The sequence below is a fragment of the Dermochelys coriacea genome, chromosome 7 (genome assembly GCF_009764565.3).
Source record: "Dermochelys coriacea isolate rDerCor1 chromosome 7, rDerCor1.pri.v4, whole genome shotgun sequence".
Taxonomy (NCBI): Eukaryota; Metazoa; Chordata; order Testudines; family Dermochelyidae; genus Dermochelys; species Dermochelys coriacea.
This window is the reverse complement of record NC_050074.1, coordinates 123,434,443-123,451,004: the sequence shown is the minus strand read 5'-3', so window position 1 is coordinate 123,451,004 and position 16,562 is coordinate 123,434,443. Positions and strand designations below refer to the sequence as shown.

Sequence of the window (16,562 nt, the reverse complement as noted above, 5' to 3'; positions counted from 1 at the left end):
CTCACGAAAGCTTATGCTCAAATAAATGTTAGTCTCTAAGGTGCCACAAGTACTCCTTTTCTTTTTGCGAATACAGACTAACACGGCTGCTACTCTGAAACCTGAATTATTCTCAGTTGTTCTGGTTCTGAATAAGAAACGGTTATGAACTTGAAATCATGATTAATTGCCATTTTAATTGCACTGTTAAACAATAGAATACCAATTGAAATGTATTAAATATTTTTGGATGTTTTTCTACATTTTCAAATATATATTTCAGTTACAACACAGAATACAAAGTGTACAGTGCTCACTTTATATTTTTGATTACAAATATTTGCACTGTAAAAATGATATAGTAGTTTTCAATTCACCTCATACAAGTACTGTAGTGCAGTCTCTTTATTGTGAAAGTGCAGCGTACAAATGTAGATTTTTTTGTTACATAACTGCACTCAAAAATAAAACAATGCAAAACTTTAGTGCCTAGAAGTCCACTCAGTCCTATGTCTTGTTCAGCTAATGGCTAAGAGAAACAAGTTTGTTTACATTTACGAGAGATAATGCTGACTGCTTCTTATTTACAACGTCACTTGAAAGTGAGAACAGGCATTTTCATGGCACCTTGCGGTGCCGGCTACAAAAGTATTTACATGCCAGCTATGCTAAACATTCGTATGCCTCTTCATTCTTTGGCCACCATTCCAGAGGACATGCTTCCAAGCTGACAATGCTTGGTTGTTTTTTAAAAAGCCTTAATTAAATTTATGACTGAACTCCTTGGGGGATAATTGTATGTTTCCTGCTGTTTTACCCACATTCTGCCATATATTTCATAGTTATAGTAGTCTCAGCTGGTGAACCAGCACATGTTGTTCATTTTAAGAACACTTTTTCACTGCAGATTTGATGCAATGCAAAGAAAGTACCAATGTGAAATTTCTAAAGACAGCTACAGCACTCAACCCAAGGTTTAAGAATCTGAAGTGCCTTCCAAAATCTGAGAGGGACGAAGTGTGGAGCATGCTTTCAAAAGTCTTAAGCGCAACACTCTGATTCAGTAACTACAGAATCCAAACCACCAAAAAGGAAAATCAACCTTCTGCTGGTGGCGTCTGATTCAGATGATGAAAATGAACATGTGTCGGTCCGCATTGCTTTGGATTGTTATCTAGCAGAACCCTTCATCAGTATGGATGCCTGTCCTCTGGAATGGTGGTTGAAGCATGAAGCGACATATGAATCTTTAGCATACCTGGCACGTAAATATCTTGACACTGGCTATAACAGTGCCATACAGGTAACATTGTAAACAAGAAGTGGGCAGCATTATCTGCTGCAAATGCAAATTGTTTGTCTGAGCAATTGGCTGTACAAGAAGTAGGACTGAGTGGACTTTCTAGGCTCTAAAGTTTTTACATTGTTTTTTATTTTTGAATGCAGTTTTTTTTGTACATAATTCTACATTTATGTTCCACTTTCATGATAGAAATTTCACTACAATACTTGGATTAGGTGAATTGAAAAATACTATTTCTTTTTTACAATGCAAGTATTTGTAATAAATATGAAGTGAGCACTGTACGCTTCATATTGTGTTGTAATTGAAATCAAAATATTTGAAAATGTAGAAAACTTCCAAAAATATTTAAATGTGATTAATCACAATTAATTTAATAGCTTGATAGCCCTGGTTTAAACCTGCAAGTGACCCGTGTTCCATTCCACAGCGGAAGTTGAAACCCTCCCCAGGGGGTTGACACCTATCAGAGCCTGAAGTCTGAGTTTGTGTGATCTAAGGCAAGCTTTTCAGCATGTGTGTAGATTCTTGTATTGTTTTTAGTGTGTTTTTTCTCACATGCTTTCACCTTAAGGATAAATGTGCTTGCTGATGAAGAGCTGTGGTAACTTGCAACTGTGGGCATTATACTGTTTATAACCTCTGGAGAGAGAGCAAAGCACAGATACTGGCTGGTCTTTTAGGCAGTCTGGCTTGCTGGAGATATCGCAGTGTAGGTGGGGAGCTGTGCAGCAGGTCCCTGCCCAAGGGAGGTGACATCTGAGGAGCTGGGAGCCTAGAATGGGTAGGAGAGACTATGGAGGGCAATATAAGTGCGGTTGCCCAGACCTGTAAAGCATAAATTACTGGACAAATAAAAAATTGTAGTTACAAAATGAAGTCCTTGCCATATCTTTATGCTTGGTCTTTGTGCAAATGTGCTGTTGACATCCAGTGGGAAATCCATTAGGGATTGAAGGTGGCATGGAGACCTGAGCTTCTGTTCCAGGTCACCCCATAATGAAAACCTTAAATTCTGTAGTCTCCAGTTAACGGATTTGATGCTCCTGATCTATGGCTTCATAATGTGCTCACTGCTGGAATTTCTGGGCACCAATTAAAAGAATAGTAGCTTTCGTATCCATTGTGGAACCAAATTCTCTGCTCTTTCCCATAATATCACAAATTGAGCTTTAGCCAGTGCATCCAAAAATCGTCACCTGGGACAACATCTGCTACAGGGGAGGGGGAAATGTAGAGCTGAGTATTAAGGTCAACTGAGGGGGAGGAGCTTGAGTCAACTGTCCTACATCTAAGTTAATTGGACTGAAAGCAAGGAGTCTTGAGTTTATGGAGGAGGGCATTTTATTCTGGAACTCCCCCTCTCTGCCTTCCTCCCCTGCTTGTTGATCAGAGATGAAATATATTGTGTTGTAATATAAGTAATGCTCCTCTTTTCATTCAGGCTTTTGCCTGAGGGATGGGGCGAGGAAGGGCGGAATCCATATACCTAATTGTCGTTTTTTTTTTCTTTGTACGTTGGCATAGTTAAGCAAATCTGATACAACTGAAAAAATAATTTAAAACAAGCATCACACCTACCATTCAACACACTATAGATACCTCACCTCACTGAGATAATGCACTAGGGCTGTTTTAAAACTTCTGATTCTGTGTTGGAGGTAGACCTCCCTTGAAGCTATGGTCACCATGTGGAAACATCCCCCTTCCCCCCCCAAGCGTATTTGGTTTCGAAATGTCATTTGTTCGAGGTAGCTAGCTCCATTAATAATGCAGACATCTTGGGCCACCTACAGAGAAGTCTGCCTTGTGCTGTTGTATGTGTGCGTGCAGAGGCTGGAACCAAAGCACATTCTTATTGTGTTGGATTTGGAAATTAGACTTTTTTTTGAAGTGTTGAGGGGAATTATAACATTTACAGCCCAGTCGTTGAATTTATAAGGTGGTCTGTTTTCAATAAAATGAATGTAACTAGGTTTATAGCGCTGCATTGCTGGAGGCAAAGCCAGCTTTCCAATCAGCAGCACATCTGCATGTGCATCCTGGTAGGATAAACATCTTCTCTCTGATGCAAAACCATTTTCCTGACACACAACGAAGGTGGCTGAAGAAAGACAGCACATTTCCAAATTTTTTTCCTCTCAAAATTAGATTTGAATGTTTGTCAGCACATCCTCTGCCTGTGTGTGTTCATCCAAAATGCTTTCTCTTTGAGAGAGGCAGGGCTTCCTTCCGAACCTATCTGATAGGTCACTGGTGCAGAGAGCCAGAGCTGTCCCACCTCATTCAACATGCTCTGTCTGTCAGCCCAGGGGAAGAGATTGGGAATCCAGCTTCTTCAAATGACAGCTTGGAGCATTAGGACCCAGGTCCATGTCAACTAGAAAAAGTTTAGTGGATTTGGAGCATGTTCAAGAAAAGAATACTTCGAGGATGGCTTGATTTCCATAAAAAGATGTGAAGGAAAATTTTTGGAGGAGAAGAGTGGAGATGGAGGGAGAACTAGGTATACTAGTAGTAGACAAATAGCATTAATAGGTGGAACGCATTAATGAGTGATCTCTGAAGATGAGAACCAGTCATACCCATGACTTTTTAAGCCTGGATACTTTTGGATATTGATGGGGGAACAAGAATAACACTAACTAAATAAGAAAGTTTATAGGCGTTTAAAAGGTAAAGTGGACCTAACAAGATGCTCCACTTCCATTGCTGGACAATGGCTCATATTAAACTCTCCAGTTGTGTGGATGGGCTTGATCTGATATATACAAATGCCAGACAGGAAGGAAAGTCTCCTTACTTATAGAGGAGGAAGTAAGAAATTTTCATTAAAGTGCAAAGGGAAAATCAACTGTCTTAACCTCAAATCTCTTCTAAATGCCTCTCTCTGGTTTGTGGCAATAACTTGCATAAACTTCTGAGGTTATTGCTGCTGCTTAGTTTTTCTTTGTAGTTCACATTTTAAAAACAGAGGTCTTGTGAAAATATCCACCCATTGCTCATAAGGAAAGGGCATTAGTTGTAGGTGGAGTAATTTCTCGTCTAGCTCCCCAAAGTATGACTATTCTTATGTCAGCAGTTTCACTATTCAAATGCTTTCTTTGTAATCCCATCCCAAATAAGTCTGGGATGGCTTGGTGGCTTGAAAACTTGCTGCTCCCAACAGTATATTGCTGGACATTACCATAAGAATTACAGAACCCCCGTCATCAAATTTTGCATTTACTCTGTTGCAGGTAGATCACACTGTATTAGACATTGAAGGCCTGATTTTCTGTTACCCTTCGCCTTAAGTAATTTATACCTGTGTAAAGTGAATGCACAGTCTATCATCTCTGACTAGTTATGTTACACTCACTTTGCTCTGGTGAAAATGAACCTATCCTTTGTGTAGTAACAGAGAATCAGACTATGGATGTGTCTGATCACAGGCACTCTAGAAACCCTCTCAAAAGGATAAATTGTGGTGAATAGAATGCAGGCACTGTCCATGTGATGCAAGGCCCCATTTTAGGCTATATCTACACTAGAGGGTTTATAGTGGTGCACCTGCACTGATGATGTGCCTCTGTAAGCGCTCATGTAGCTGCTCTGAGCTGATGGGAGAGAGCTCACCTGTTGGCATAATTAAACCACCCCCAGACCTTGCTGTTAGTTCAGCTTTTCTAGTTGTGTGGACGCTCCTGCTCCAATATAGAAGGGGGAATATATTTTTCTTTCTTTAGTACCTAAATAATGATGCTAACAAAGTAAATAATGCAAGATATGCATGTTTTGATTCACACCTCTGTGTGTGGTGGTTTTGTTTTTTGTTTTTTTCACCTGACACAGTGGTATGGTAGAAACAATTTTCCATCTAAATCCTATGCCATAATAGATGTTACTGCTACTGCTTATTCTGTGGCATAAACCTGGTTTATAACTTGCTTTGAAAGAGGTCTGTATTGAACTTCGGGTTAATTCTCCAGTTACTCTTCATTTTTTTTTTTTTTTTTTTTTTAAGCAGTGACTAAAGGCTTGTCTACACAGGAAAACTTACCAGTGCTACTATACCAGTATAACTATCCTGTCATTAGCTATCTTGATGTTACTCCCTGTGTAGCTACTTTTATTTGGAATCGCAGTGCTTTCTTCGGTTTAGCTTATGTTGACATAATGATACTAATGCCATTAAATTGCCTCAAGTGGATCAACCCTAAATTGATGTTTCCTATGTTACTTATATCTGTATAAGCTCACAAAAGCTTATGCTGAAATAAATTTGTTGGTCTCTAAGGTGCCACAAGTACTCCTTTTCTTTTTGCGAATACAGACTAACACGGCTGATACTCTGAAATCTGTATGTACAGTTATGCTTCTCTTCTCTAAAATCTTTTTTATGGGTAATGGAGAATTTACTGTTGAAAGATGGATGGGGAGTTCTGTTTAGCAAAATGGGTGTGAAGAGCTGTATGCTAGGCTTCCGCATTTTGCAATATAGTTTATGCCTCCCTGAGGTGTAAACACTCTGGATTAGTGCAGTTACGATTATAATATTATGATGATGGTGATACTGAAATGTGCTATAAATCTACATAGCTGTTTGATGTGCATCTCCATGAAACTTCTCTATTTCTGTTTCAGCAAGTAACTGACTCTCTCCAAAACTAATACTGCTTGGCAAAGAGACAAGGCTATTTACTCTTGACTAAAATTTTTGGAGGAAATCCTGACTCCATTGAAAATTCTCTGATTTCGAGGGGCCAGGATTTTACCCTTTGTGTAAAAACTGTCTATTAAGGTTGCAGCACAAATAATGCACTAAGGACAGCTTTTTGACAGCAGTAAGTACGCTGCAGAATCCATGCCCCTGAAAGCTTAAGGGTTACGAGAAGGATAAACTTTCAGGAGAAGCCTAAAATTTAAGAGTAAAATGTAGTTCATCGGTCTCAGCTATCTGAATTTCCCTTCTGGTATTCTTCTGTTGCTATTGGTCTAATTCTTTGCCTTTCCCTGCTCTAATGAGATCAAGGCTAAGGCTGGGGTTTCTTTCCTTATTTAATGTATAGATTCTTCTCTGGTGCTTATTGCTACATTTTCTGAACCAAGCTTGCCATCATCCTGGGCGGTAAAGGAGTATTATCCCAACCTTTTACAGATGGGGAAATAGCTCTCAAATTAAGTGACTTGACCATAATCACTCGGGATTCAGGAAGTATATGGTGTGGCTGGGACTAAAGCCTAAATCTGAGTTCCAATCAGTGCCTTAACAAGACTCTTTCCTTGCTTTGGAGTAATTTTTCTTTGTGATGATTAAGGATTTAGGTTGAATCCAAGTGGTACACTAAAGATGCTTCCTATATGATTTATTTTACCTACATAATGTAGCTGAGGGGGGGGTGGGGGGGAAACTAATAGCAGACACCAATGTTTGTACAGTACATGGTGTGATAGAGTCCGGATCACTGGCTGAGACCTCTAGGCATTATTGTAATAAACTAATTATTAGATCAGCTATTCATTTTGGATTATTTGTCTGTCGTCCTTCCTACACAATCCTCCGGTATTTACAGAGCCACAAGAAGAATGAAATCAGCAGGGAACATGATTGCTTGGAGGACAGATTGCTGTGGGACAGATGGAGAACCAATTCAAGGTTGTTGATGGCATTCACAGATCAGCAGCACATGGTGGACCACCACTTCTAGGCCTGAGAAATGAGCACTGACTGGGATTGCATTGTAATGTAGGCTTGGAATGACAAATGGTGGTGGCTGCAGAACTTTTGGATGTGGATTCTGGATCTGTTCCCAAGTTCACTTCAGCCTTCCAGCACAGGGACACCGGAATGAGAGCTGTACTGACAGTGGAGAAGCCCGGGGCACTCGTACTGTGGAAACTTGCAACGTTGGATTGCTACTGGTCAGTGGTATCCTTTTGGAGTTGGAAAATCCACTGTGGGGTGTCTTGTCATGCAAGCACATGGGGCCATTAATCACCTCCTGCTATGCCAGACTGAGAGTCTCAGCAATGTGTCGGACATAGTGGATGGATTTGCCGCAATGGGATTCCTGAACTGGTGTGGAGCATTAGATGGCATTCCTATGCCTCTTTTAGCGCCAGCCCACCTTGCACAGAGTACGTTGACAGAAAGGGCTACTTTTTCCATGGTTTGCAAGTGCTGGGGGATCACCAGGGATGCTTCACTGACATGAACATTGGCTGGTCAGGAAAGGTGCATGACGCTCGCCTCTTTAAGAATGCAGGATTGTTCAGAATGCTACGGGGGCCTTCTTTCCCAACTAGCGGAATACCATTGGCAATGTTGAAATGCCAATAATGGTCCTGGGGGACCCAGACAACCCCTTTCTCCCCGGCTCATGGAACCGCATACTGGCTACCTCAACAGCTACCAGCTCAGCAGGTGCGGAATGACTGCTGAATGTGCTTTTGGTAGATCGAAGGGACTCTGGCCATTCTCACAAGACTGGATCTCAGTAGGGGAAGAAAAATCCCAATGGTTATAGCTGCTTGCTGTGATCCACATAATCTCTGTGAAGCAAAGGGGGAAAACTTGCCACTGGGGAGTAGGGCAGAGGTGGAGTGGCTTTGCAAGAGCACTTTAACAGTGAGCCACAGTAATGCATTGTGATGTATGCATTACTGCTCTACCTCTACCTGGCGCTGCTGTTTTGGGCCTGTTAAGAATTGTGTGGTGCTTGGTGTACATGTGTGAATATAGCACTGTCGATGCACCTAATAATTTTGTTGTACTTGCTGTACATTTATGATGAGTTGTCACGCTCTACAGTAACAAGTACTGAAATGGGTGCTTTCATTGCTCTTTGCAGCATACGTTGGGAACGAATAAAGATGAATTATTTTCCAAACAATAGAATTTTGGGTAACAAAACCAGCGCAAAGAAAAATCTTCGCAATTTACAAGCGAAGTTAACAAGGGGAAGGAACATTTACATCCATTTAGCCTAAACTTACACTGACCTGTGACAGCCACAGTTGCTGTATATGAAGCTGTGGCTGTCCATGCTTTCTTCTTGTGTGGGATGGTAGGGGTAGGTGTGGGAACCCTGAGGCCGTATGAAATGCTGAGGGGAGAGGCATAGGGACTGCAATGGAAGTCGAGCCCAGGATTGTTGAATATGGAAGTCCCAAGAATCTGCAGCATCTGTATTTGCTGGCGGAGAAGCCCTATTGTGTCCTGGTGCATTTCCCTCTGCTTGTCTTGCTGGGACTCCTGGGTTTTTCTTCTGCCCACTCATTCCTTCCCCAGGCTGTCTGCAATATTCACCCTCCTTCCCCTTTGCTCATGGTCTGATGCAGCATTGGCTTGTAGGATCTAACTTAACGTGTCATCTCAAGTCACTTCCTGATTTAAGCAAGATGGGGTAGCTTTTTATCTTTGGAATGTGTATTGATTTTAGTGTATATCACTTCCTGTGGAAAAGCATATAGAGTGCCTCTGTGGTTTTATTTTAAGAGGGTGACCCTTTGAATCCGAGCAGTTGTGTTAGCAAATCAGCTCTTGCCCAATATTTTGCTGAGAATGAAGACTAGGATGGTCTGTTAACTGAGATACTGGTACATAGCCTACGGGGGTCCCTTAAATATTTTTTTAAAATAGCCTTTTTATTATTACTATTAACTTGGCAGAAATGGTGCAATATAAATGAGATCTCTAAAACTTTGGATTTCACACAGTTTGGGACTGTGAATCAAGACAGGTTAGTGTCCCTTTCTGATTCCTGTGCACTAGCACAACACTTTCGATTTTTTTTGGTAGTGTTTTAACAAAAGTAAGACATACACTGGCACATCAGAAAAATCTCCATTTTAATGTCATTTATCTTTTTGTAAAACTTATTCATGTAACCAGAATTTGGAGTTTAAAATTCTTTGGCCCAGTTCTGCTTTTATTGACTTAAGTGGGAGGTGCACTGAACTCCCTGTCAATGGCCTTGTACCATAGCTAACTTCTTGAATGAATAACTAAAATCCTTTGAAAATTACAGACTAACGGTAATTAATACTTACAAAGGCAACAGGGTAGATAGGCAATTACTGTTCACTTGTGGGGCAGAGTTTGGAACACACTTGACTTTGCACAGAAAGAAATAGTAGCTGTTGCTGACATCAGAGTCATGGGAGCTCTGTCTAGGTAATTTATATAGTCCTCAGTGCCATAGTATCTAAGTGCTTCACAATTAATAAGATTTAATCCTCGCAACATCCCTGTGAGGTAGGGAAGTGCTATCACCATTTTACAGAGGGAAACAGAGGCACAGGATAGCTGAAATGACTTGCCCAAGGTCAGACAGGAAGTACATGGCCAAGCTGAAAATTGAACCCAGGGCACAGCCCATTGATTCAGAAGCCCTATCTGCTAGCCCAGTTTTTTTGGGGAAAGATTGATCCTATTATTGGGGCCAGAAATGGTTGTTTAGAACTGTTCTGTAACTTACCAAAGTGAAGCTATAATTATACTAAAAATTATTCTGAAGTGCTTCTCATTTGCTAACTGGCGTGGCTACAGCTAAGGGTCAGTGTTTCCAGTTGTGAATGCCCCATTTTCAGGCGTTCATAACTCTGATATGTTTATACACTCACTCTCAAAAGTAAATACCCAGTACACTCTTCTACTTGTCCAGGAGTCTCTCTTTTTCCCATAGCTTTTAAAAGTAGACTGAAATACTGCCATCTTTGCACTGGAATGAAAAGAAGCTTTTCTTGTTTCTTGCTACAGTGAGAACATACACGCTTTGGCAAGCAGCTTTGATTTAAACTAAAAGGCTCCAGTTTTTAGCACTGATTTAATGCAGAGTGCTAGTTTGGCTTTTGATCCTCTTAAAGCTGGGTTATTTGATGTGAAAAACACCCTGGATACTCCGCTGAGGAGGGGAGCAGCTTTTCAGTTCTCTGTGTGTGGCTTCTGGAGAGGTCTTGGCAGAGCTCTGAGTGGCAGGGGGCTTGGGGAAGCTGGCTATGCTGATCTATAAATAAAGGGGCCTCTATTTCTTTGGATTCCTTTGCTAGAACTAAATGTCATGATCAGTGAAACTCTTACCCCATTAAAAGAGCAAGCCAGACTTCTGCAGCGAATGTGCAAAATGTGGACAGTTCCATTGGTCTTATTTGCTGAACAGAAAGATTTCTTAACCAAAGAATGGCCTGTAGTATATGATTCTGGCTTTCAAAAGGTTTATTTTTATTCATATGACAAAATAAGGTTTTACTATTAAATATGGGGTTGGATTTGACTTGGCATATACAAGAGCCTTCTATTACTGCTGTAGTTAAAATATGAAACTGCTTGATGCATGTCACTGATGCTAGCCAGTGGACATGTAGCAAGCCAAGAATTCCCCCATCAATGTCTGGTTTTGTGAAAATATGGCTAGCTGAATGCTTAGGAATCAGGATACTTCCTTTATTGGAAGAGGCAGAAATAATGGGATGTACCTAGAGGGTTGAGTTTTTTTGGTTTTGTTTTCTCTTATCTAGTATCTCTGGAATTTGGGACAAGTATAAATATTCCTCCTTCCTAGCATTTTTATTTTCTGGTCAAATCTCTTTCACTCAGTAGTTCATAGTTCAGCCGTAACAAGGCATAAACCAAACTATGTGAGGTATTCAGTTCTGTTAGTATAGAAACTTAATGCTGTATTGGAGCTCTCAGTTGATGTCTATGGATAGATACAAAATGTTAGTTCTGTGTTCCCACCCCGTTTCCTCCCTCCCCCATCTGCAGTGTTAATTTCTAAATGTTGGTCAGACTGGAACTTTAATGTTACTGTAAATCTGAAACACACCTTCAAACTAAGGTATAGCGATTCTCCTACTGATGGAGTATAAAGAAATTAATAGAACTACGGTGTTGGTACAGTGAGGTGAGTTTCAAATCTTCTGTAGTGAAGGAATAACGTCCTGTCAGTTTCACGTTGCTGTCACACACATGAACTTTGTCTTGAGGGGCAAAAATGGTGTATTCATCAAACGTGTTAGCTCACTCAAGTTAGCTTAATGTTATTGAAAAGCCCTGGAAAGACTCAGACTGACATGTTTGAAGCCATGATAGCTGGTTGTATTGCAACCTAGGGGTACTATTATGTTAATCTGTCTCAGTTGAGAAACATAGTGTTTGCCTGTCAAGACATACCCATGGAGAGACTTTGCGGGGAGGAATAGGATATGAAACTATTGAGGAGTTGGAGAAAATAAACCAATAGAGAACAAATTAAAGGCTGCTGAACTCCTGGTCTTATGTTGTCTCCGATTCTCACTGACTTAAGGATTTATCTGGTTACTTTCTGGTTGAATTGGACTCTTATTAGACATGACAATGGTACGGTCATTGGTTGAGGAGAAAATTCACTTCTTAAATAGGGTAGCTGGATCTCAGTGTCTACAGGATTTAAGCACTTTCGCTTATTATGGACTTTTATAGCAACTACTGTGACTATACCAGATTTATTTAGAATTTTATTTGGGAATGTTGATCATGGGAGAGGAGAAGCAGCAGCTTTGACTTTATTCGAGATTGTTTGTCATTTTTTCAAGTGGTTTTCAGTTCAAAATACCTGGGGTATTTTTAATAATTTATATTTTGGAAGTTAAACAAGACTTGCTTATTTTTGGAAATTAAAAAAAAATTTAACCCAATATTTCACTTGTACAAAATTCTTAATAGGCCTTCAGTAAATATGTATGGATTTTATCACAATCATAGATTGGCTTCTGAAATTACACACTGATCAGGATTAATTTTTTAACAAATTACAAAACTAAAAGTAAAACTTCAGATTAACGATTTACACTTCATAAATTATTATTGCATTGGATGTTAATAGAACACTGGTGAATCACATCTGTTCCCTCTCAGTACAGTGTCTTTTTTCAGCGACCACTTGTCAAGAATATAAAAATTTGAATCAGGCCTTCAAATATAAGCTCTGTTATCGCTGACTCAGTTTATTTAGTGGAATAAAGAACTATGCAAATAGTCATCTTTCTTAGTAATTGCATGCTTTATTTAAAGAATTGAATGCTGAGTTAAGAAATGAGAACTTAAGAACCATCCATGTTAAGTATTATGAGCTGTCACATTTTTGCAAAAAGAGAGCATGTTTCCTAAAGTAGATAACTCGTAACTGTTCAGTGTGTATAACTGAAGTTTCATCTAAAGTTTTAACTTTTTAAAAAACCCTAAAATGGGTAATCCATAGCACAGAATAAAAACTTGGGGAGAAAAGAGGGTTTGCTATCCTGGTCAAGCGAATGGTGTTGATTCTTTCTTCGTTTCCTAGTAACAAGCCTCAAATAACTTTTGGTAAGGTTGATAATTATCCTGTAAAATTAGCTGGTAGTAAAATTGACTGCCAGTAATCTACCATTGGAAGGTAAAAGTTGGGTTGCTAGCCTACACTGGTGGTCTAAACAGTCCCTTTTGTGTAGACTTCATAGCCACATACGTGAACACTTTTTTTCATTACTGCATAACTTGTTCACACATTAATTTATGGCATGTGTGTGGACTTTTGATAAACAATTATTTGTAGCTAGAATCATGCATTTTGCTTTATAGCAGCTTTTTCAAGCTGAGCAACTGAATAACACACTTTGAAGTATATATTTAGAATTCACGTATTGGGGACATAATCCTGCAGAGTTCTATCTTGCTTTACAAGAATTTTAACTGTGTAAGATCAGTTTGAAATTTCAATGTCAACTTTATTATTTTTTTAATTTTTTTTAAAGCAAATTCCAAGTTGCTGATACAGCACCTTTTTAAAAGTAATATATCCTGGAATTAAAAAAAAAAAATTGTAGTAGTTTTCCTACTCTTCCCTATTATAAGGGTTTCTTCTGTAAATTTCCCCCTTACTAACTGATACATGGAAGCACTGAATTTTTTATACAAAAGTGTTGTCAAATATGCAAGGTTAAAAAAAAAAAACAGTTTAAGTGAGCATTTCTATATACTTTGCATTTTGGTGTGACCTGTGAGTTCCTTTCCCAGACCCAAAGAAGAGCTTTCTTTGGCTCCAAAGTTCCTCTCATCAACAAAAGTAGGTCCAATAGAAGATATTACCTTGCCCACCTTCCTTCCCTAAAGCAGCCTTTTTGGTTGGTCCTCATAACTGGTCACTTAAGACAGGCTCCACTAATCAAAATTCAATTCCATGATCCCAAACTTTCTGTATAACCAATAAGCATTTCCATGGTTTATGTACAGTTTGTAATTATGCATTTATTGTGGCTTGTTACTGCAAGCTATGTTAGTTTCTTGGAATTATGTATTTACAAGCCTTGACTAGCCATTCTTGAATACCAGGTCTGTCCTATTTGCAGCAGATATGCTTTTTCTTTATGCCAGTGATTGTCAATTCTTCATATGATGGAGTGTATTAAGTAGTCAAGATGAAAATGAACATGCTTGAGTGTGTAGGGTAGAGCTCCTTAGTTAGATATCTAATTTTTCTTCTCTGTTTCTTTTCTCCCCTGTGCTTAGTCTTTCAGTAACTTCTCTCATTGCCCGCAATTACAGCGGCTCTAACCTTTTCAGGTTATTTCATAGCTTGGCCCTGTCCTTTGGTATATTTGCTGCCTCTCCAGTTCCATCATCTGCAAATTGGATCAAACTTGCATCAAAGAAACCCAACAAAGAAAGTTATGATTAGGCTTGGCATGATTTGACTTTTATCTGTAAATGTCAATTTCACTGTGCAGCAAACCCATGAAAAATATTTCCCTTAATAATCAAAATTTACAGATAGGCAAAGAAAGAAACTTAAGGCTGCTTAAGAACTTAGTGTGATTTAAGGATATTTACGTTGTATATTTTGATGTGATGTTGACAGTTTGTGTTTTTAATTGTTATAAAGCTTTAACTTTTTGAATCTAAATATCTACTGTTATTAAATAATTGTCTGATACTCTGTTTGACTCCCCTGTAATTTCCTACAACTGTAAATTTAAATTGATAAAAACCAAAAAAAAATCTGTTGCAGTTACCAAAAAAAAAAAAAAAAAAAAAATTCTGACAATCCTAATGATGATGCAGCTCTGGAGAGTAAGTACACAGTAGTACTTGGGTTTGGGTTTTCTTGTTAGTCTCAAAACCCTGAGAGCTGTTGTCCAACCCAGAATTTCTCTGTGCGAGGAGACAAATTCTTTGCCATTATGGCACCTGGAAGTGCTCTGAGCATCACTGGTGGTCCCTGCACCACAACTGGGAAATACTTTAGTGAGCTTTTTGATCGCCATGTTTTGGGTGTTTTTAATATAAATAAAATGTTAACACCTCCTGCATTATATCTTTCATAGATGTTAGCAAGGGATCTGGATCCAAGAAATTCACTTTTTCCGTGAACTTTGCCAGTTACCATAAAGTTTCTTGCAAATTTATGCAACTTACAGAATGGTACTGGCTTATGAAGGCCTGTTTCTGTGTGATGCCTCTATGCTGTCTGTAAATCTGTCTTTCTTATGCCTGCTTTAAACTTCATGGCACAGCCATAACAAGCAAGTAAGGGATGTGATGGCATTAATATGAAGGAGGCTAGCGTCACTAACTGGTCTCAAATTTTGTGGACTTTAAATATTTGTCCATGTGGCTTAGAAATTTCACAGCAAGTCTGATGTTTTGTCAGTCTTCGGCGTCTGGGAGGGCAGACATTTTCCCTTCTGTGTGAGTGTAAAATGTAGAACTCGAAGTGATGGACTAATGATAGTAAAGCCAGAAATCATAGGACTGAAAGGGACCTGGAGAGGTCTTCTAGTACAGTCCCCTGCACTCAAGGCAGGACTAAGTATTATCTAGAGCATCCCTAACAGGGTTTTGTATAGCCACTCTTTAAAATCGCCAGTGACGGAGATTCTACAAACTAAACCGCACATGCTGCAAGTTAAGCCCATTGCTTGTCCTATCCTCAGAGGTTAAGGAGAACAGTTCTTCTCCTTCCTCCTTGTAACACCTTTTACATACTTGAAAACTGTTACCGTGTCCCCTCTGTCTTCTCTTCTCCAGACTAAACAAACCCAGCTTTTTCAGTCTTTCCTCATAGGTCATGATTTTTAGACCTTTAGTCATTTTTGTTGCTCTTCTCTGGACTTTCTCCAATTGTCCACGTCCTTCCTGAAATGTGGTGCCGAGAACTGGACACAATACTCCAGCTAAGGCCTAATCAGCGCAGAGTAGAGAAGAATAATTAGTTCTTGTCTTGCTTACAACACTCCTAATGCATCATTACATTGTTTGGTTTTTTTGATTTTGTCCAACAGTGTTACACTGTTGACTCATATTTAGCTTGTGGTTCACTATGACCCCCAGAATCCTTTCCAGAGTACTCCTTCCTAGGCAGTCATTTCCCATTTTGTACATGTGCAACTGATTGTTCCTTCCTAAGTAAAGTACTTTGTATTTGTCCTGTATTGAATTTGATCCTGTTTACGTCAGTGTTTCTCCAGTTTGTCCAGATCATTCTGAATTTTAATCCCATCCTCCAAAGCACTTGCAACCCCCTCCAGCTTGGCATCGTCCACAAACTTGTAAGTGTACTCTCTATGCCATTATCTAAATAATTGATGAAGATATTGAACAGAATTGCACCCAGAACTGAACCCTGTGGGGCCCCACTTGTTATGCCCTTCCAGCTTGACTGAGAACCACTGATGATTACTCTCATGGAACAGTTTTCCAACCAGTTCTGGACCCACCTTATAGTAGCTCCATCTAGGTTGTATTTCCCTAGGTTGTTTATGAAAAGGTCATGGGAGACAATATCAAAAGCCATACTACTTTTCCACTGGACAGTCTTGCTTACTTTTCAGACTTGATCTCCCTACCTCTGCCAATGTGACCTTACTCTCCTGAGTAGCACTTGCTAGATACAATCAAATAAACCTGCCACCTAACTCCTACAAAAGTAATTGGCCAAGCATTCACCCGGTTTCTTCTGCAGTCAGTTTCCTGTTTAACATTTTCAGTGCTGCCTGCCTTATCTGCATACTCTGGACAAAATGCACTTCTAGTGCTAGTTCCAGTGGACTGCTGACATCCACAACAGAGACTGAAGTATTTGAAGGGTTTAAATCAGTGCTTCTAGTAAGACTTTTTCACCTTTTTCTGTTGACCTTCCCCAGTACAGAATATTCCATGCCATATCCCAGAGTAGAGTTTAGATTTTTTATTTAATGTCTGAATTACTGTATTAGTTTTATGCAGAAGCGAGCTGGCTAACCTAATGATTCTGTGCCATTTGGATGCATGTAGATTTAAACA

At 39.5% G+C, this 16,562-nt stretch overlaps 1 protein-coding gene across 2 annotated transcripts in view; it reads left to right on the top strand.

The window, feature by feature from the left end:
* Window positions 1–16,562, top strand: part of SUFU (SUFU negative regulator of hedgehog signaling) — a 116,539-nt gene that overhangs the window by 12,046 nt on the left and 87,931 nt on the right. The gene's annotated exons all lie outside the window — the stretch shown is intronic.